The sequence below is a fragment of the Hyla sarda genome, chromosome 3, assembly GCF_029499605.1.
Source record: "Hyla sarda isolate aHylSar1 chromosome 3, aHylSar1.hap1, whole genome shotgun sequence".
Classification (NCBI taxonomy): Eukaryota; Metazoa; Chordata; class Amphibia; order Anura; family Hylidae; genus Hyla; species Hyla sarda.
The window spans coordinates 144,287,582-144,310,637 of NC_079191.1; the positions used below are offsets into that span (position 1 = coordinate 144,287,582).

The 23,056-nt window shown below is 42.8% G+C and overlaps 1 long non-coding RNA gene across 4 annotated transcripts in view; it reads left to right on the forward strand.

The window, feature by feature from the left end:
- Positions 1-23,056, forward strand: part of LOC130361769 (uncharacterized) — a 93,410-nt gene that overhangs the window by 32,501 nt on the left and 37,853 nt on the right. Inside the window, exons 2-3 of one of the 4 annotated variants that reach the window (XR_008891146.1) lie at positions 14,133-14,201; positions 14,610-14,704. The exons of 1 other annotated variant lie outside the window; for it this stretch is intronic. This is a non-coding gene — a long non-coding RNA (uncharacterized LOC130361769). The remainder of the gene's footprint in view (positions 1-14,132; positions 14,202-14,609; positions 14,705-23,056) is intronic. 2 more of the 4 variants (XR_008891145.1, XR_008891148.1) reach the window with 2 other exon arrangements.

Here is a 23,056-nt window from a genome sequence, read left to right on the forward strand (position 1 = left end):
AGATAGGCGCGGTACAAGGGAGTAGACAGAAGCAAGGTCAGACTTAGCAGAAGGTCGGGGGCAGGCGGCAAGGTTCGTAGTCAGGGTGGATAGCAGAAGTTCTGGTACACAGGCTTTGGACACACAAAACGCTTTCACTGGCACAAGGCAACAAGATCCGGCAAGGGAGTGCATGGGAGGAGGTCAGATATAGTCAGGGACCAGGTGGAAGCCAATTAAGCTAATTGGGCCAGGCACCAATCATCGGTGCACTGGCCCTTTAAGTCTCAGGGAGCTGGCGCGCGCGCGCCCTAGAGAGCGGAGCCGCGCGCGCCAGCACATGACAGCAGGGGACGGGAACGGGTAAGTGACCTGGGATGCGATTCGCGAGCGGGCGCGTCCCGCTGTGCGAATCGCATCCCCGACGGCCATGACAGTGCAGCGCTCCCGGTCAGCGGGACCGACCGGGGCGCTGCGGAGAGAGAGACGCCGTACGCGCTCCGGGGAGGAGCGGGGACCCGGAGCGCTAGGCGTAACAGCAACCTATCTGCAGATTACATCGCAGAGCTGCAGATGGGTCCCCTAGACCCCAGGGATTACCAGTATTTAATGTTTAAATCCTGCGATCACTATTGATCACAGCATTTAACTATTTCGAAGCCAGCTCCGATGGCAGTCATTACCAGCAGATGTCAGTTGCTGATAGCAGTGGAAATCTGCTGGCTATGACGCGGACCCGATTTGCAGGCCCGCGTCATGTTTCCTTCTCCTGACGCATGACGTACCAGTACGTCATAGGTCGGGAGAGGGTTAAAATGATCTTCTTCTGTCACCTAGAATTTTTTAATATTTTCATATACAGGGATGTATGAGGGTCATTTCTTGCGCCATGATGTAGTTTTCAATAACGGTATCGTTATTGTTTTGATGGGACTTTTTGATCACACTGTATAATTTTTTTCTGATATATGATGTAACCAAAAATCGACATTGCAATAGATGCAATTTTATAGAATTTTTTAGACATTTTTATATTTTACACTTTTTAACTCCCCATAGGGGACTTTTATATGCAATCATTATATTTCATTCACTGAATAATGCTGTGCTTGCCTTTGCCTTGGCATAGCATTGTACAGTGTGATCTGCAAACCACTGATACAACATAGCTGTGCCAGGCCACAACAGTGAATCGGCGATCAGCGGTAGGTAATGGGACCCTCCTCTGCCATCTCAGCTTATTGATCACGTTGCGAGGGTACGATATAATAACAGGGATGTGGAAATTGTATCGCCCAACACCCGGGACATGCAGTTCCGGGCACCGGGCAGGTGAATTCTTCAGGCATTTAGCCCTGCTTCGGGCTAGCAGTGCTAGACGCCTGAGGAATTCACATATAACGGGGCAATCATTCTTGCCCCGTCACTGAACTCCTATAGGCTTCAGCTGTATGCTGCAGCTTATAGCAAGCCACGCAGGACATCGGTATCCCAACATAGGCCTGTGCAATGACGTCACTCATCGCGCGCACCTCCGTTAGAACCGAGGATGCGGTGCAGCAACATAACCGCCGTGCCAGCGAGCCTGCCGGAGGGCACATGGGACAGGTAAAAGCAGGGGGAGGGGGTTTGGTGAATCAGTGAATGATATGGCAAAGGAGGGAGGGGAGGGTGAAATGGAATGGCACAGGGGACTGAAATAGAATGGTACAGGGGAGTGAAATAGAATGGCACAGGGGGGGTTGGCTGAAATAGAATGGCACGGGGGGGGGGGCTGAAATAGAATGGCACGGGGGGGAATAGAATGGCACGGGGGGAATAGAATGGCACGGGGGGGGAATAGAATGGCACAGGGGGGGGGGCTGAAATAGATTGGCATGGGGGGCTGAAATAGAATGGCACGGGGGGAGGCTGAAATAGAATGGCACAGGGGGGGCTGAAATAGAATGGCACAGGGGGGGCTAAAATAGAATGGCACGAGGGGGCTAAAATAGAATGGCACAGGGGGGGCTAAAATAGAATGGCACAGGGGGGCTAAAATAGAATGGCACAGGGGGGCTAAAATAGAATGGCACAGGGGGGACTGAAATAGAATGGCACAGGGGGGGGGGCTGAAATAGAATGGCACAGGGGGGGCTGAAATAGAATGGCACAGGGGGTTTGAAATAGAATGGCACGGGGGGGCTGAAATAGAATAGCACGGGGGGGGGGGGCTGAAATAGAATAGCACAGGGGGGGGGGCTGAAATAGAATGGCACAGGGAGGGCTGAAATAGAATGGCACAGGGGGGGTTGAAATAGAATGGCACAGGGGGGGCTGAAATATAATGGCACAGGGAGGGCTGAAATAGAATGGCATGGGGGGCTGAAATAGAATGGAACGGGGGGGCTGAAATAGAATGGCACAGGGGGGGCTGAAATAGAATGGCACAGGGGGGGGGGCTGAAATAGAATGGTACAGGGGGGGGTTTGAAATAGAATAGCACAGGGGGGGGGCTGAAATAGAATGGCACAGGGGGGGAGGCTTAAAAAGAATGGCACGGGGGGTCTGAAATAGAATGGCACAGGGGGAAGGGAAGGGAATAGAATGGCACAGGGGGGAGGGGAGGGAATAGAATGGCAAAGGGAGCGTCAGAGAAGGGGGAATATAATGCCACAGGGTGTGATAAGGGGGGGGGGGGATGAACTGGCACAGGATGGTAGCAGCTTTTCTAATGCTGATACTGGTACTACGTTGTGCATTGTCAACGTGATACATACAATTGGCAGTATAGCAAGGAGTGTGTCACCAAACTATGTAAGGGCGTCACCATGAAAAGTTTGGAAAGCTCTGACTTAGGGAGTATAATTGTTTAAATGGGAGCCCTACCTGATGGGAGTCATATTTCTCTGGGGGCCTGTCTACCTACTGGGGAGCTCTACCTAATAGGGGTAATTTCTATCTGGGGCTTTGTCTTGGAGTCCTCCCTTTTTACCAGCTGGGGGGACATATATATCTGGGTCCCTATTTACATGCTAGTGGAGCCCTACATGCCTGCTTACCTGATGAGGGGACGTACCTACCTGAAGGGGGGGGGGGGACTACCTATTTATTGGGGCAGACTTACTTTTCAGGGGCCCTGATCCACCTAATGGGGTGGCATACTGGTCTGCCTATTCATTTTCTATTAATTAAGACCTTATTTACAGACTATTTTGGTTGAAATTATTTTATGTATCAGGACAAGTGGATCGTCATGAGGGACAAGTATCATAATGTGAACCCACTATGTGGATTAGATACTGACAGTGCCCCCTGTATGGTTTAGATACAGATGATTGGAGCATGTTGGGGTATCATCAGTATCTAACCCATATGGGGGTCACATTATGATATTGTGCCCCCCCATGTATGGATTAGATACTGATGATTTCAGCATGTTGGGGTATCATCAGTATCTAATCCATACAGGGGGCAATGTCAGTATCTAATTTATATAGGAGAGGGGGGTTACATTTTGATATTATGACCCCCAATGTATGGATTAAATACTGACAGCGCCCCCCCTGTATGGATTAGATACTGATGATACCTCCCATGCTGCAGCCTGCTGCCATTAACAAGCTTACTTTTATTTCTGATGTGTTTTTTTTTACTTTTATCACAGTGTGCAGCAGCAAGTCCCTGGTCTTCTCTTGTCACGGGCACTCCAGCTAATACAATATAAACTACACTCTTCCTCTAAATTATAACACCAATAGAAATGGCAACAAAAACTCCTATAATAATGCTCCTACAATTGTCACCACAAAAGTAACCACCAATAATGCAAAATTAATGCAAAAAATTTATACATTTTATTGATAATCTCACCACAATTGACAATACAAAAAAAGGGAAAGACAACCCCACCCCTAAAAAACATATACCCCAGAAATGGCACCGGTACCCTGGTCCTGAATATAATCAGATGGTAGATATCAGGAACACTGCACAATAATATATCCCCCTTTACATCGGTACGGTAATGTTTACATCAGTACAAAATCATATATAAAAATATATCCATCATACATTACCTGTAGCAGGCATGTTCCCACAGGCCATCCAGGGACACCATGCACCCTCCTAGAGGGTGCACGGTGTCCCTGGATGGCCTGTGGGAACATGCCTGCTACAGGTAATGTATGATGGATATATTTTTATATATGATGACATTCGTGATGAAATCCTCTCCCAGTCCCCTAAAAGTTCTGATCCAATTCCCAGCCACGTCTCCTCTTCATCACTCTCAGTTTTTGAGCCTGTAACGGAGGATGAGGTTTCCAGGCTCCTCTCCTCCGCCCGGCCCACTACTTGCTCTAGTGACCCCATGCCTTCCCACCTCATCCAGTCTCTCTCTCCTGCTATCAGCTGTCACCTAACTAAAATCTTTAACCTCTCCCTCTCTTCTGGGGTCTTTCCCTCCTCCTTCAAACACTCTATCATAATCCCACTATTGAAAAAACCATCTCTGGACCCGTCCTGTGCAGCCAACTATCGACCCGTCTCAAATCTCCCCTTTATCTCCAAAATCCTGGAACGCTTGGTCTTCTCCCGCCTTATCCGCTATTTCTCCGAGAACTCTCTCCTTGACCCCTTACAGTCTGATTTCCGCTCCCTACACTCCACAGAAACGGCCCTAACCAAAGTCACTAACAATCTTCTGACGGCCAAATCAAATGGCAATTTCTCTTTACTGACTCTCTTGGACCTGTCTGCGGCTTTTGACACTGTGGATCACCAACTCCTCCTCAGTAGTCTCTGCTCCATCGATCTCAAGGACTCTGCTCTCGCCTGGTTTTACTCCTATCTCTCTGGCCGCTCCTTTAGCGTGTTGTTTTCTGGCTCTACTTCTTCTCCTCTTCCCCTTGCTGTCGGGGTTCCCCAGGGATCAGTCCTGGGTCCCCTACTCTTTTCACTCTACACATCCCCCATTGGAAAAACAATCAGTAGATTTGGTTTCCAGTACCACCTCTATGCTGATGACACCCAACTCTATACCTCTTCCTCCAACATCACCCCTGCACTCCTACAGAATACCAGTGACTGTCTCTCTGCTATCTCAGACATCATGTCCTCTTAATATCTGAAACTAAATATTTCTAAAACAGAACTTCTTGTTTTTTCTCCATCAACTGATACTGTACCTTACCCTGACACTTCCATCTCGGTATGTGGTACTACCATAACTCCCGGGCAGCAGGCTCGCTGTCTTTGAGTTATACTTGACTTTGATCTGTCTTTCACTCCCCATATTCAGTCTCTTTCACGTTCTTGTCACCTGCATCTCAAAAACATTTCCAGAATCTGCCCGTTTCTCACTACTGAAACTGCAAAAACTCTTATTATTGCTTTAATTCACTCCCGCCTCGACTACTGTAACTCTTTACTAATAGGCCTTCCTTTCTCCAAACTCTCTCCTCTCCAGTCCATCCTTAATGCCGCAGCCAGACTCATCTTCCTCTCCAGCCGCTACACCGACGCCTCCTCCCTGTGCCAGTCACTACACTGGTTACCAATTCAGTCCAGAATACAGTACAAAATCCTCAGTCTCACACACAAAGCTCTCCACAATGCTGCACCTCCCTACATCTCCTCTCTCATCTCTGTCTACCATCCTACACGTTCTCTCCGATCTGCTAATGATCTCACACTAACATCTTCTATAATCCGAACTTCTCACTCCCGTCTCCAAGACTTCACTCGTGCTGCACCGGTTCTCTGGAATGCTATCCCTCAGTCCCTCAGACTCAACAACAACATCCATAGTTTCAAAAACAAAACTCTTCAGACAGGCCTACAACATTCTCTAATTGGCCTCAACATATCCTCAATATATCCCCACACCTCTTGTTTGAATAGTTATTGTGTAATATTATGTCTGATACTTGTCTTTGTTTGTACCCCATAATTGTAAGCGCTGCGGAATCTGTAAGCGCTATATAAATAAAATAAATAATCCAGCTGAATGTCCGCTTGCAGCAGGCGCTGCCAAAGTCACTGGATCTCATAGATCACGGTGGAATTCAGCCCAAAGAATAAACAAGTTCATTCTTTGGACAGACGTCCATTCCGCTGCGGCGATTCTGCACTATGCACAGAGCAGCAGAACAATGGAATTTGGCCGCAAGTGGATTTATGCTGACAGAATGTCCCCAGTGTGAATGAGACCTAAGTCCCCCCAGACCCCTTAGTACTCTCTCAGACCCATCTTTCCTCTCCTCTTTCAGACCCATAGGTCCCCCCAGTTATCTTCCTTCAAACTTTTCTGACCCACCCATAGCCCTTCCCCCCCCCCAAGACCCCTCAGTCATCCTCCTTCACACTTATCTGCCCCCCCTCCCCAGACATCTTCTTCCCCCCAAGACCCCTCAGCCCCCTTCTCCTCCACACCTTCCCCACCCTTGAGTTATCTTCCTTCAAATTTTCAGCCCCCCCCCAGCTCCCTTCTCTACATCCCCACACCCTTCAGTCATCCTCTTTCACACGTTTCTGCCCCCGCAGCACCCTTCTCCTCTGCAACCCCTCCCCCTCCAGTCATCCTTCTACACATTTTTAAGACCCCCCCTCCCGTTCAGTCAACCTCCTATATATATCCCTTCTGCTTTTTCCCCTTCCTCTCACCTATTGAAAGAAGCTAAGTCACGCCCCCTCACATAGGCTTGCATTGAGGGGGGCGGAGCGTGATGTCACACGGGGCAGAGCCTTGACGTCACAACGCTCCGGCCCCGTGATCGACAGTAATCAGGCCCGGAGCGAACACGTTCCGGGGACCGATTTTAAACGGGGTGCGACATGCAAGATCACGGGGGACCCAAGCGGTGGGACCCCCGCAATCAGGCATCTTATCCCCTATCCTTTGGATAGGGGATAAGATGTTTAAGCGCCGGAGTACCCCTTTAAGGATGCAAGGCGTACCTGTACGCCCTGAGTCCGCTCCCTTTGTATAACGCGGGGCCACGGCATGTCAAGCACGTCCTCTAGCAACGCCCGGGACCCGTGGCTAATAGCACGCGGCATTGATCGCGGTGCCACACGCTATTAACCCTTTAGATGCAGCATTCAAAGTTGATCGCCGCATCTAAAGTGATAGTAAACTACTGCCGGTTAGCTCAGTGGGCTCTTTGGGAGCACCACGGCGAAATCGCGGCATCCCGAACAGCTGGAGGACACCGATCACCGAATAACTGCTCAGTGCCTGAGATCCAGGCATGAGCAGTCAAGCGGCAGAATCGTCAATCAATGGTTTCCTATGGGATAACAATGCTCAATGTAAAAGATCAGTGTGCGCAGTGTTATAGCCCCCTATAGGAACTATAACATTGCAAAAAAAAGTTTTAAAAAAAAGTTAATAAAGATCATTTAACCCCTTCCCTAATAAAAATTTGAATCACCCCCCCCCCCCCTTTTCCCATAAAAAAAAAACTGTGTAAATAAAAATTAAAATAAACATATTGTTACGCCGAGCGCTCCGGGTCCCCGCTCCTCCCCGGAGCGCTCGCTACACTCTCCTCACTGCAGCGCTCCGGTCAGATCCACTGACCCGGGGCGCTGCGATACTGCCTCCAGCCGGGATGCGATTCGCGATGCGGGTAGCGCCCGCTCGCGATGCGCACCCCGGCTCCCGTACCTGACTCGCTCTCCGTCGGTCCTGTCCCGGCGCGCGCGGCCCCGCTCCTTAGGGCGCGCGCGCGCCGGGTCTTTGCGATTTAAAGGGCCACTGCGCCGCTGATTGGCGCAGTGGTTCCAATTAGTCTGATCACCTGTGCACTTCCCTATATCACCTCACTTCCCTTGCACTTCCTTGCCGGATCTTGTTGCCATCGTGCCAGTGAAAGCGTTTCCTTGTGTGTTCCTAGCCTGTGTTCCAGACCTCCTGCCGTTGCCCCTGACTACGATCCTTGCTGCCTGCCCCGACCTTCTGCTACGTCCGACCTTGCTTCTGTCTACTCCCTTGTACCGCGCCTATCTTCAGCAGCCAGAGAGGTGAGCCGTTGCTAGTGGATACGACCTGGTCACTACCGCCGCAGCAAGACCATCCCGCTTTGCGGCGGGCTCTGGTGAAAACCAGTAGTGACTTAGAACCGATCCACTAGCACGGTCCACGCCAATCCCTCTCCGGCACAGAGGATCCACTACCTGCCAGCCGGCATCGTGACACATATGTTGCATGTAATCTTTATTCTGTCGGTCAGTACAATTACAAGAATATGCAATTTGTGGAGTTTTTGTTTTGTTGAACTGCTTTCAAAAAAGTTAAAAAAAAATTCATATAGAAATGCTTTGAATTGCAATTAATTTTTTTGACTACTATAAAACTTTTTCTTTTTCCCATCTACAGGATATCTGAGGACCCATTTTATGAATCGTGGTCTGTTGTTTTTATTGTTACACTTTTTGGATCAGTTTTTATAATTGGTTTTTCTGGGATGTGATGTGACCAAAAAACATCAATTCTGGAGGTCTTTTTTATGTACAGTATGCCATTCACCATACAGGATCTACAACATTGTATTTTAATAGTTCAGACATTTCTGCACACGATATCTAATATATTATTATTATTTTTTTTAAGAGAAGAGGGTGATTACAATTTTTACTAGGGGAGGAATTTTACTTAGCATTTTTTTATTTAATTTTGTTTTCCCTTTTTAAGCCCTTCCAGGAGACTACATAAGCAATCATTTTATTGCTTATGCAGCATAATGCATAGGGGATAAGATGTCTAAAGGATAGGGGATAAGATGTCTGATCATGGGGATCCCGCTCCTGGGGACACCTGCGATCTCCCTGCTGCACCTGGTGTTTGTTTAGAGCATGGGGTGCAGCGACAGAGGCTCGTGATATCACGGCCGCTCCCCGCTCATGATGTCACAGCCATGCCCCCTCAATGCAAGTCTATGGGAGGGGGTGTGGTGGCAGTCACACCCCCTACAATACACTTGCATTGAGGGGGCATGGCTGTGAAGTCACGAGCGGGGTGTGACCGTGACATCACGATCCTCTGTCCCACATCGCCAGTCATCTGGCAAAGAGCAAGGTTTGCTCTGTGCACCGGATGTCTATGGTGCCGCAGCCGAGATTGCGGGGGTCCCAAGCGGCAGATCAAACATCTTATCCCCTAGGGGAAAAGATGTCTTGGGGTGGAGTACCCCTTTAATGACAACAAGCACCTGCATGTATCGAGCAGGTTTAGCTCCTTAGCCTGTTTCATACTTCCCCACCCGACCACTAATGTACATATACATTGGGTGATTAGTAAGGGGTTAAAGAGGACCTATAATCAGTCCAAAAAGATTTTAAATAATTTTATAGCCCCTGATGATCTGATTATGTGTTTTTACTTTCTTGCTGTTCCTCTTCAGGTAAACCTTGCAAAAGAGGAGATTGAGTAAAGAAAATAATATTTTAGGAACAAAAAGTTGGCCATACAGTTGTGATAATGATCGGCTGAACAATCTCACACCGTACAGTTTTTTTTTTTCTAAAAGGAAGGGGGGAATAAGCCATTGGTGGACTCCTCTGGCTGTGGCTTCTCTCCACTGATAAAGGATCAGTAAGTTGAAATCCAAAATGCCAGTACTTCTTTCCAATAACATCAGCCATCACGAGGGAACTGGGTGACCCAAATATACATTTTATTGCAAAAAGGGGAGGACATTTATCTATTGTGCATGGCTAGCTTTAGCAAAGAAAATAAATCCTTTAAATAAAGATTAAACATTTACTACCTATGGCAAATAAAGACTGTGCCTGGTTTGTCTGTCTATTTACACCACCACCAACAGTAGTTCAGATCATGACAGTGCCTTTCCAGATTTCCTGTCTTTCCTGTCTGCACAAACATTTGGCTTCTTCTTAGCTGGCGTTGTGTTGCCTGGGGTTTCTGCCTGATTTACTTTTGCCGTGCGGAATTTGAGTGCCACTGGTCAGTGCAACCTTCATGTTACAACAACATCTACACAGATACAAAATTAGCAAGATCTGACATGTCCAAATGACCATAGACCACGTACCTCAATAGTAAATACACTGCCACTGAACAAAAGACGCACAATCAAGCAAAGCCTGCCAGTAAATCTGGCCCAATGTGTACAGCAAAATGTGACACAAATATTCTTACATTGGTGTAAGTATTCAAAAGTAGATCACTGCAATATTTGTAAGCAAGGAATTGTCTTCTGTTAGATATTATTGCTGTGTGTATACTGGTGCTTTCTTATAGACCACAAATTGAGGCACAAGGTATACCCAATATGACTAAGTATCAGATGGCATCATTTTGACCCTAGTTCACTCCAGCAGGATGATAAATCACACCTCACAATATGTGAATAAAGGAGAAAAAGGAATCTGGAGCACCCAATTCTTGATGATCGGTACTTTATTGATGAAAATCCACCGAAATAAAATCTGTTAAAAGTACATGCTGGGGAGCGGAGGCAGTAGCGGGCAATGGAGTCCGTTTCACGCACAGAGGCGTGTCATCGGGCCCATCAGTGATGTCAGTCCGCAGGTATTCAGGCTTAAATACATGAACAGGTACGTACTAACAAATAACACGAACAGTTAAAAATGAAAGAATCGATCTGATTGGTTGCTATGGGCAACTCAGCAACTTTTCCCCTGGACAGGTTTTCATAAATCTCCCCCTTTATCTCGGTGGAATTTCATCAATACAGTACCGATCATCAAGAATTGGGTGGGTGCTCCAGATTCCTTTTTCTCCTGTATTAACATTTTGTGCCAGAAGTTATATTTTTTATCTGTGAAGCACCACGCATTCTCACATACCGCTTTGCTTGGTTATCCACCTGGCACCTGCAACTGATTGATAGCCTGCTACACTACCAGTACCAGGTAGCTGTTTCTTTATGGACGTTGTTACACCTCACAATAGTATATACGGTACTACAGGGTGGGCCATTTATATGGATACACCTTAATAAAATGGGAATGGTTGGTGATATTAACTTCCTGTTTGTGGCACATTAGTATATGTGAGGGGGGGAAACTTTTCAAGATGGGTGGTGACCATGGTGGCCATTTTGAAGTCGGACATTTTGAATCCAACTTTTGTTTTTTCAATAGGAAGAGGGTCATGTGACACATCAAACTTATTAGGAATGTCACAAGAAAAACAATGATGTGCTTGGTTTTAACATAACGTTATTCTTTCATGAGTTATTTACAAGTTTCTGACCAAATGAGTTCAATGTGCTGCCCATTGTGTTGGATTGTCAATGCAATCCTCTTCTCCCACTCTTCACACACTGATAGCAACACCGCAGGAGAAATGCTAGCACAGGATTCCAGTATCCGTAGTTTCAGGTGCTGCAGAATGGGCAAAATAAAAATTGGAACAGGACCCTCAGTTTACACAGAAGATTTTGTTCAGTGATGAGGCAAACTTTTATGTGAATGGTGAAGTTAACAAACAAAACCCCTGCTATTGGTCTGACACTAACCCACATTGGATAGATCCCTCCAAGACTGTTGGAACACAAAAATTGATGGTATGGTGTGGTATATGGGGTACAAAGATAGTGGGACCATTCTTCATCAATGGAAACCTCAAGGCCACTCGATATGTGAAATTGCTACATGATGATGTGTTTCCCTCTTTATGGACTGAAGCTGGCACGTTCCCTGAGTTTTCCCAGCAAGATGGTGCACCACCACATTATGGGTGTCAGGACCGAGCATTCCTAGATGAACAGTTTCCTGGAAAGTGGATTGGTCGTCGTGGGCCAGTTGAATGGCCCCCAAGGTCTCCCGGTTGTCTGACCCCCTTAGACTTTTATCTTTGGGGTCACTGAAGGCAATTGTCTATGCTGTGAAGATACGAGATGTGCAGCACCTGAAACTACGGATACTGGAATCCTGTGCTAGCATTTCTCCTGCGGTGTTGCTATCAGTGTGTGAAGAGTGGGAGAAGAGGGTTGCATTGACAATCCAACACAATTTTATTAAGATGTATCCATATAAATGGCCCATCCTGTACATTAACCATAACAATATAAATACTGGAGTGGATATGGTATCAAATGGCATATGAGGACCCCGTGCCACCTCAACGCTGTTTAGTAGTTTACACTACTTTGTCAGGAACGAAGTAGGGCAAACAATAAAATAGCGTTGAGGCGGCACGGGTTCCCCATATGACACATGATACCATATGACATGATGCCATACATTCCTTATAATATTTATATTGTTATGGTTGATGTTTATACTATTATGATTTGTGGTTTATTATCTTGCTGGAGTAAACTAGGGTGGTCAAAATGATGCTTAGTCATATTGGGGGAGATTTATCAAAACCTGTGCAAAGGAAAAGTTGCTGAGTTGCCCATAGCAACGAATCAGATCACTTCTTTCATTTTGCATGGGCCATGTTAAAAATGAAAGAAGCGATCTGATTAGTTGCTATGGGCAACTGGTCACCTTTCCCTCTAGACAGGTTTTGATAAATCTCCCCCATTGGGTATACCTTGTGCCTTATTTTGGGGTATATGTTTTTTACGGGTTAGGGACACTGTCTAGGTCTTTGTCTAATTTTTGATAATTGTTAAATAATTTGAGAAACTTTTGGATTATACTGGAGTTGTAATTATTTCAGATAGAATTTGTAGGTTTATACTTTATCAGTTTAGGTATATAAATAGTTTCTTACCAATTACCGTATTTTTCGCCGTATAAGACGCACTTTTTCTTCCCCAAAACTGGGGGGGGGGAAAGTTGGTGCCTCTTATACGGCGAATACACACCTATCGCGGTGATGCCCTGTATTAACCCTTCAGACGCGGTGATCAAAGCTTACTGCCGCGTCTGAAGCGAAAGTGACACTAACCCGGCTGCTCAGTGTGGCTGTTCAGGACCGCTGCGGTGAAATCACGGCGTTCCGAACAGCTTACAGGACACCGGGAGGGACCTTACCTGCCTCCTCGGTGTCTGCTCCGTGCCGGGATCCCCTGCATGGCCGGCGTTCTCCTTTGACGTCATCACGCACACCGTCCCGCCATCCAATAGGAGCGGCGTGCGTAGCGACGTGATGACGGAGACGGAGAGCGTGGATCCCAGGGAAGAAGAAGTCCGGAGCGTCGGGGACACCACGGGGACGTGGCGACAGTGATGGAGCGACATCCAGGGCAGCGGTGATGGGTCCGGAGTGGTGGGGACACGGGAGTACTACCTCCTATACCAGTGGTCTTCAACCTGCGGACCTCCAGATGTTGCAAAACTACAACTCCCAGCATGCCCGGACAGCCGTTGGCTGTCCGGGCATGCTGGGAGTTGTAGTTTTGCAACATCTGGAGGTCCGCAGGTTGAAGATTTCTGTTGGGTTCAGAATCTTTTTTTTTCTAGATTTTGCACCTTTAAAATTGGCCGGTGCATCCTATAGGGCGAAAAATACGGTACTCAAACCATGTACATTATAAATTTAAATTTCCAATTAAATTGTCCAAATTTACCTTTAATGTGCAGACTATATGGAATAGGAACAAATACAAGAGCACAGTATTATCTGTACAGCTGCTTAGTGTGTGAAAGCTATAAAAAAAAATTGTTAAAAAAAATAATAGCTACACAATGAAGAATAAACTTTTGGTATAAACATGACACTTCACTGTATAGAAGGCGTAATCTAAGTGTTCTGTTATTTTACAACTTCACTGGATTAAATAAAGTGTGCAAGAAATTAATTAAATTTGTTCTCATTATGTGAACACTACTGACCATCGATGGACGCCTGAAGATAAGTATGAAGAAAATTATTTTGAATAACACTTCCTTATGGATCAAAGTACGGTATTGTATTGTTGCAGACTTTTTATGTCTGGATATACAACAGTCAGTATGAGTCAAAGTGTGTAGGGTTAATGGCAGTACTCCAGACTTCCAGCTCGTCACTTTCCAGGTCATATGAAGGGCAACATTTAAGATTTTTGATGCAGTTTTTGAAGCCAAAGCCATGAATTGATTTCAAAAAGAGGCAAAGAATTAAAGGGGTTCTCCCTGGTTTATACTGTTTTTTGTTATTATGTTTGTGTGTTATGTGTGTATAAGTATGTGTTTTTTTTATGTGTGTTGTGATTATGTATATATGTATTTTCTTACCTTTTGTGAAGATCCGGAAGCTGGCCCCTTTTTCTTCCAGTGGCTTGCTGTGCACCTCGGCCTCCGCCATGTTGTGTTCGGTAAGTGGGATATCGGGGGGTATGTTCTTCCTTCTCTCCTTCCTATCTTCTGACGTCCGAGGCGAATCTTTTCTTCCTGTTTCTTCCGTGGCTCAGCGACAAATCTGCGGCCTCTTCCGGCGCATGCACAGGTAGTTTTTTTTTTTACCAATAAAGCTTTTTTAGTCTAATTGACAAACTGTCTGCGCATGCGCGAGTACACAAGTGCTACGCTAACAGCGTAGTGTACGTTAGGTCTACGCTAATAGCGTAGCTTCGTGCAAGCGCAGACAGTTTGTCAATTAGACAAAAAAAACTTTATTGGTAAAAAAAATAAACTACCTGCGCATGCGCCGGAAGAAGCCGCAGATTTGATTAGCCACCACCAGATATGTCTAGCAGCATTCTACCTCTCCTCTCTCCATTCAGAACTCAAGAACACTCAGCAGGGCCAAGCATGTGTATAGAGGGATTGCATGAGATTACTGTCAGCAGGGCAGAGTCGGTCAACAGGTTTTGTAGATGTAAGTCTACCATTAGTCTTTCCTTATACATGTTCTCCATTTATACGGAATTTGAGAATACACTTTATGGCTAGAAATAGATTTGCAGTTTTTGATACCTTTACTCAGTGACTCCGGTATTGCTGCTTTGGTCCTCGGGGTGATCCTCTTCCTAGTGTTGCGGTTAATCTGTTACAGTGTAGCTCAGTGAATTGCTGGCCAAAGCTGTGTCCTACCACGGCCAGTGATTGGCTAAACTGCAATGTGACATATTGATCCCTGGCCTTGGTCTTCTTCCTGGTGCTGGGGCTCAATACAGATCACTGCTCAGCCAATCACTAGGCACAGTGGGACACTGCTGTGACCAATGATTTGCTAAGCTACACAGTAACAGATCGACCCCGACACCAGGAAGAGGATTGCGGGAGCAGCAATACCAGACCAGAGGCACCTAGGGAGCGCAGGAGGGAAGTATTTTTTTTTTTTTTTTGCTGTCAGGGCACAGTTAAAAAAATAAATAAAACAGAAACAAACAAACAAAACTTTTGTCCTGAAATCCATGTACTAGTTTAGTAGCTCTTCTTTATGAACTTCCTGAATCATTGTAGTCTGGAGTTCCTTTTGAAGTAGAAAAGTACAAACATATCTAAACATAGCTTAAGAATCTTAAAAATTGTGATCATATTTTATACACACACCTCTCGCTGTGAGGTCAGATTTCTCAATCAGGTCTAACTGGAAGAGATTAAACTAAAATAAAATGACTTCCTGCTCATAGCTATTAACACTATCAGAGACAATAAGGAACAGGGTTATCCAGAGTATCTATCAATGTTTCATGTCGCTATCAGTTAATGATACAGGAATACCATATGTAAATGTGGCTGTAGCTACATGTGAATGGTTTTACTTTAGTATGTTAAGGGGTTATTCACATTTGAATTATAAAGTGCTGGCGCTTATTAAAGTGACAGATACTGGTTAAAAACAATTGATATTTATTAGCTGTAAAAATATATTTGGTCTAAATATAAAGTGCAGAGTGTCTCATAGAATGTTTCCTGTCTGTTGTAGTCTCTATTCCACAGTTGATCTGTAAAAAGATGCAAATGCGGGGGTTACTGTGATTGGATTTACATGTATTAATGATCAAGGGTGAAATATGTTGTATGTCACCCACCTGTAAAGTACTCGGTGCTGTGAATGTAATCTGTGGATTTCGGTTGGAATTATCAACAAGCTGAGGGAGTTGAATGGTATCAATTCGGGTTGCTGTGTCCAATTATCCAATTGACTACTTGACTTCTGAATTGGAGTGTTGGGAAGGAGATATACTTGGTCACTAAAAAGATACAGCAATGTAGTGATATTTTTTAGTAAAAGTGTTCGGTATGATTATTAAATATTAACACTGTGATATCAATGCGTATCATTGATGCCTACCTGCTGTTGCAGAAAGAAAAAATGTCTATGTATATTCCACTTGAGGCGGATATTTGATGGTGGTGCGTGAATCTTTCAGCAGAAAGAGAAAGGGGGGAGGAGTTTATTTCCTATATTGAAAAAAGTTGCCCTACTTAGGCCAAAAAAAAAAAAAATATATATATATATATATATATATATATATATATATATATATATATTCCACTAGTATGCATGTGAAATTATGTTTTTTGATTTACCGCATTCTGTAGTGGTTTTCAGGGGTTCCGTCCGGTATTTCCTTGGTGTCCTCGCTGTGCTGCAGTCCGGTTTAATTCAGGGGTGCAGGCCGGGATAGGAGAAAGCCCCGGCCGGTGGCGTCTCTACCTTCCTCGCTGCCTGAGAGAGTCGATCAACTGTTTTTTCCCGCGTGACGTCACTACGGATAGTTTTGGAATCCAATGGAGAAAATTCCGACTAGTTTCAGGGACGTACTGTCTCCTTCCTCTGGGATAGCTTCCTGCCTGGTTTCTCCGCTTCTTATGATCGTCTCCCATTAACCACTTCTATGCCGGTGAGTACTTTATGATTCTTCCAAGAACCCAAACATTTCGAAATCTATGTTTAAACAATGCGGCTCCTGTGTTTAATTCAAAGATCCATTTGGCCTCCATTCTAGACATTTGGGCAATGAAGTTACCCCCTCTCCAACTGGGAGTGATTATTTCTAGGCCAAAAAATTGGGCATCTTTTATTTGAGTTATGTTTTTCTCTGAAATGATTGGAGTGGAGATGTCCCTCAAAACTCCTCTTTACGTTATAAATGTGTTCTTTTAAACGTTGAATGAGGGATCTTTTTGTGTGGCCTATGTATCATTTCTTACAGGGGCATCGGATGCCATATATTACCCCTCTAGTTTTGCAATGTATATGTTGACAGATTTTTTTATTTGTTCCAAAATTATTAATGCTTTGTGTTGGTTGGGCTATCATGCTTTTACATGCATTACAATTTTTGCACGGAAAAAAACCATTCGGTAGGGGATTTAATTGTATGCCTCCCGTTAATTGCATATGTGTGGGAGTTCTCCTGCATTTCTGTTTTATTGTCGGTGCAATCAAATTGCCCAGATTTTTGGCTTTTAAAAAAATTAATTTTGGTTTTGATGTTAGTTTTTCCCCTATTATTTTATCATCTTTTAGTAAGTGCCAATGTTTTTTAATAATCTTTTAAATGTTGTATCTTTGATTTGAATAAGTGGTTATTACTGGAATATCTATGGTTTCTTTCTGTGTTTGATTTGCATCCACTTGATCTGTATTATTCTTTTTGTTATCTTTTTTCGCCAGTATTGGTTTTCTCTCCACTTTTCCTATATCTTCTGCAATTTTATTCAGTTTTTCCTCTTCATAGCCTCTTCTCACAAATGTATCTTTTAGTTGGATAGTTTGCTGTTTATATTCCTCCAATTTGCTGCAGTTGCGTCTTAGTCTAATATATTGGCTGCGAGGGATATTTTCCAGCCAAACAGGCAAGTGGCAACTAGATTTCCATATATAGCTATTTGAATCTGTTGGTTTGTGATTTGTTTTTGTTTCTATCTGGTTATTGTCTATATATATTGTTAAATCTAAAAAATGAATTTGTTTAGTGCTATAGTCTGCCGTGAAATGAAAAAAATAATCATTTTTATTTACATCCTCTAAAAACCTATTTAAAAGAAGCTCTCCTCCACTACATATAAACAGCAGTCTATGAAGCGCTTCCAGAGGACCAAATTCGCACCCAGCCTGCCCCCCCCCCACGATATATTTTGGTGGTCTCCCAACTTCCCACATATAAATTAGAATAACTGGGTGCGACTTTGGTCCCCATCGCCGTGCCCCAGCTCTGCACATAAAAATCAGCTTCATATTTAAAAAAATTGTCTTGTAAAATGAATGATATACAATCTCCGATAAAATCAATCTGGTCCTCCATAAGATTATCTTCTTGTTTTAAAAAGGATTCCGCTGCTTCCCTTCCTTTTCTGTGTTGGATAACTGTATATAGCGATGAGACATCCAACATTCCAATGATGTAGTGTTCTTCCCATTTTACTTGATTTAGTATTTCTAGTACATGGGATGTGTCCTTCAAATAAGCCGGGAGTTTGGGGACACTCTTCTGTAAAAATAAATCCACATAGTGTGATAAGTTCGCCGTTAGGCAATCAATCCCAGACACTATGGGTCTACGAGGTGGGTTTTTCTGATCCTTGTGGATTTTTGGGATCTGATAGAATAATGGTATTTTTGGATTTTCCACCATCAAATATTCCTTTTTTTTTTTTATTTAAGATTCCTTTTTCAAGTCCTTTTATTAGTAATGTTTTTAATTCCTTCTTGTATATTTCTGTTGGATTATTCTTTAGTTTTTTTGTAGGTTTTTGAATCTCCTAGGAGTCTCATGCATTCCTGATGGTATTGGGTGTAGTCGAGAACCACAATTCCTCCTCCTTTGTCCGCTGGTCTAAGGACGATGTTGTTATTTTTCTGTATGCTCTTGATAGCTACTTCCTCTTTCTTGGTGAGATTTTCGGGTAAATATTTGTTATTATTGTTTATTTTGCGTAAATCTTTTATTACTATTTGTTCATACGTGTGGAAGGACTTATATCCCTATAAAAACATCAAATTTATTTAATTGGTTAGTGGGAGAGAATTTGAACCCTTTTCTAAGGAGGCTTTCCTCATCTTGTGTAAAGGTATGTGAGCTCAAATTAAAGATCTTTTGGTCCTCTCCCATATTAGATGTAATCTGTTGTTTTTTTATTATATTCTTTTTTTTTTGGCGCATTTCCCGCCTCTTTTGAGTATTTATTCCTTTTCTCTGAAAAAAATCCGGGTTGATAGTTTTTCTCTTTTTTGGTTGTTCTTTAGTATTTGCCCTTTTTGTAATTGATTTTAAGGGTGCCTTTATCGTGCCTCTTTTTTGGGTTGTTTTAGTCCTTGTGTGGGGGAGATCTTTTTTTGGGGGGGTATTTGTTGCGCCTGGTGTTTCACAAAAATCTTCTATTGTGTCTTCATGTAATAGTGAATATCTGTTGGTAATCATTATTGAATGATGTGTATTTTCCCCTTGCTGATTTCTCAGATCTCTTTTGGGGGTAGTTATAATTATTTTGGGAGAGAGAGGTACATGTGTGTTCATGTTTGGGCTATCATGTGTAGTAAATTGTGAGATATCAATTTCTTTAGTGTTAGTTTCATTATCTTCTCTAGTTTCATCCACCGTCTCTAGATCATCTTCTGAATACATGGAGTGGTTGGTCTTTTAATATCGGAAATGAGGGATTTATGGGAGGTAGCAACTTTAGAGAGATATTAAGATTGGGACACAATCCCCAAAGGTTTAATAGTTCAGAAAGCTCAGGAGACTTGGGAGACCCAGAGACATTGGAAGAATGGGACCTAATGTTTCATAAGTTTTCAAGCTGTAGCTTTCATCATTAACAAAAGAAAATCCAGTTTACTAAATACAAAGAATACAATATCACAGTTATTCAGAGATATCCACAAATACAAAGACCATCCAGAGATAAAACAATTAGCATCGAGTATTAAATATAGAATAAACCAAAAGGAAGAGGATATTACAAATAAAAAAGAGAAACAATTCTCTAGAGATGAAGTACCAACCACTTCAGAGACCAACCACTCCATGTATTCAGAAGATGATCTAGAGACGGTGGATGAAACTAGAGAAGATAATGAAACTAACACTTCAGAAATTGATATCTCACAATTTACTACACATGATAGCCCAAACATGAACACACATGTACCTCTCTCTTCCAAAATAATTATAACTACCCCCAAAAGAGATCTGAGAAATCAGCAAGGGGAAAATACACATCATTCAATAATGATTACCAACAGATATTCACTATTACATGAAGACACAATAGAAGATTTTTGTGAAACACCAGGCTCAACAAATACCCCCCAAAAAAAAGATCTCCCCCACACAAGGACTAAAACAACCCCAAAAAGAGGTACGATAAAGGCGCCCTTAAAATCAACTACAAAAAGGGCAAATACTAAAGAACAACCAAAAAAGAGAAAAACTATCAACCCGGATTTTTTTCAGAGAAAAGGAATAAATACTCAAAAGAGGCAGGAAATGCGCCAAAAAAAAAGAATATAATAAAAAAACAACAGATTACATCTAATATGGGAGAGGACCAAAAGATCTTTAATTTGAGCTCACATACCTTTACACAAGATGAGGAAAGCCTCCTTAGAAAAGGGTTCAAATTCGCTCCCACTAACCCATTAAATAAATTTGATGTTTTTATAGGGATAAAAAAGTTTATGCGAAATCTAACGCTAAAAAAATATTTTTTTTAAAATCCCATTACGTGCATGGAGACGCCGGACACAATATACCAACAAACTAGTTTAAAAAAACGTTCAAAATTGTTTCCACAGCAAGAATACTCTAAGTCCTTCCACACGTTTGAACAAATAGTAATAAAAGATTTACGCAAAATAAACAATAATAACAAATATTTACCCAAAAATCTCACCAAGAAAGAGGAACTAGCTATCAAGAGCATACAGAAAAATAACAACATCGTCCTTAGACCAGCGGACAAAGGAGGAGGAATTGTGGTTCTCGACTACACCCAATACCATCAGGAATGCATGAGACTCCTAGGAGATTCAAAAACCTACAAAAAAACTAAAGAATAATCCAACAGAAATATACAAGAAGGAATTAAAAACATTACTAATAAAAGGACTTGAAAAAGGAATCTTAAATAAAAAAAGAAAAGGAAAATGTGATGGTGGAAAATCCAAAAATACCATTATTCTATAAGATCCCAAAAATCCACAAAGATCAGAAAAACCCACCTGGTAGACCCATAGTGTCTGGGATTGATTGCCTAACGGCGAACTTATCACACTATGTGGATTTATTTTTACAGAAGAGTGTCCCCAAACTCCCGGCTTATTTGAAGGACACATCCCATGTACTAGAAATACTAAATCAAGTAAAATGGGAAGAACACTACATCATTGGAACGTTGGTTGTCTCATCGCTATATACAGTTATCCAACACAGAAAAGGAAGGGAAGCAGCGGAATCCTTTTTAAAACAAGAAGATAATCTTATGGAGGACCAGATTGATTTTATCGGAGATTGTATATCATTCATTTTACAACACAATTTTTTTAAATATGAAGCTGATTTTTACGTGAAGAGCTGGGGCACGGCAATGGGGACCAAATTCGCACCCAGTTATTCTAATTTATTTGTGGGAAGTTGGGAGGCCACCAAAATATATCGGGGGGGGGGCAGGCTGGGTGCGAATTTGGTCCTCTGGAAGCGCTTCATAGACGACATGCTGTTTATATGGAGTGGAGGAGAGATTCTTTTAAATAGGTTTTTAGAGGATATAAATAAAAATGATTATTTTTTTCATTTCACGGCAGACTATAGCACTAAACAAATTCATTTTTTAGATTTAACAATATATATATAGACAATAACCAGATAGAAACAAAAACATATCACAAACCCACGGATTCAAACAGCTATATATGGAAATCTAGTTGCCACTTGCCTGTTTGGCTGGAAAATATCCCTCGCAGCCAATATATTAGACTAAGACGCAACTGCAGCAAATTGGAGGAATATAAACAGCAAACTATCCAACTAAAAGATAAATTTGTGAGAAAAGGCTATGAAGAGGAAAAACTGAATAAAATTGCAGAAGATATAGGAAAAGTGGAGAGAAAACAAATACTGGTGAAAAAAGATAACAAAAAGAATAATACAGATCAAGTGGATGCAAATCAAACACAGAAAGAAACCATAGATATTCCAGTAATAACCACTTATTCAAATCAAAGATACAAAATTTAAAAGATTATTAAAAAACATTGGCACTTACTAAAAGATGATAAAATAATAGGGGAAAAACTAACATCAAAACCAAAATTTATGTTTAAAAAAGCCAAAAATCTGGGCAATTTGATTGCACCGACAATAAAACAGAAATGCAGGAGAACTCCCACACAAATGCAATTAACGGGAGGCATACAATTAAATCCCCTACCGAATGGTTTTCTTCCGTGCAAAAATTGTAATGCATGTAAAAGCATGATAGCCCAACCAACACAAAGCATTAATAATTTTGGAACAAATAAAAAAATCTGTCAACATATACATTGCAAAACTAGAGGGGTAATATATGGCATCCGATGCCCCTGTAAGAAATTATACATAGGCCACACAAAAAGATCCCTCATTCAACGTTTAAAAGAACACATTTATAACGTAAAGAGGAGTTTTGAGGGACATCTCCTCTCCAATCATTTCAGAGAAAAACATAACTAAAAATAAAAGATGCCCAATTTTTTGGCCTAGAAATAATCACTCCCAATTGGAGAGGGGGTAACTTCATTGCCCAAATGTCTAGAATGGAGGCCAAATGGATCTTTGAATTAAACACAGGAGCACCGCATGGTTTAAACAGATTTCAAAATGTTCGGGTTCTTGGAAGAATCATAAAGTACTCACCGGCATAGAAGTGGTTAATGGGAGACGATCATAAGAAGCGGAGAATCCAGGCAGGAAGCTATCCCAGAGGAAGGAGACAGTACGTCCCCGAAACTAGTCGGAATTTTCTCCATTGGATTCCAAAACTATCCGTAGTGACGTCACGCGGGAAAAAACAGTTGATCGACTCTCTCAGGCAGCGAGGAAGGTAGAGACGCCACCGGCCGGGGCTTTCTCCTATACCAAACGGAACCCCTAAAAACCACTACAAAATGCGGTAAATCAAAAACATCATTTCACATGCATACTAGTGGAATATATATATATATATATATATATATATATATATATATTATTTTTTTTTTGGCCTAAGTAGGGCAACCTTTTTCAATATAGGAAAT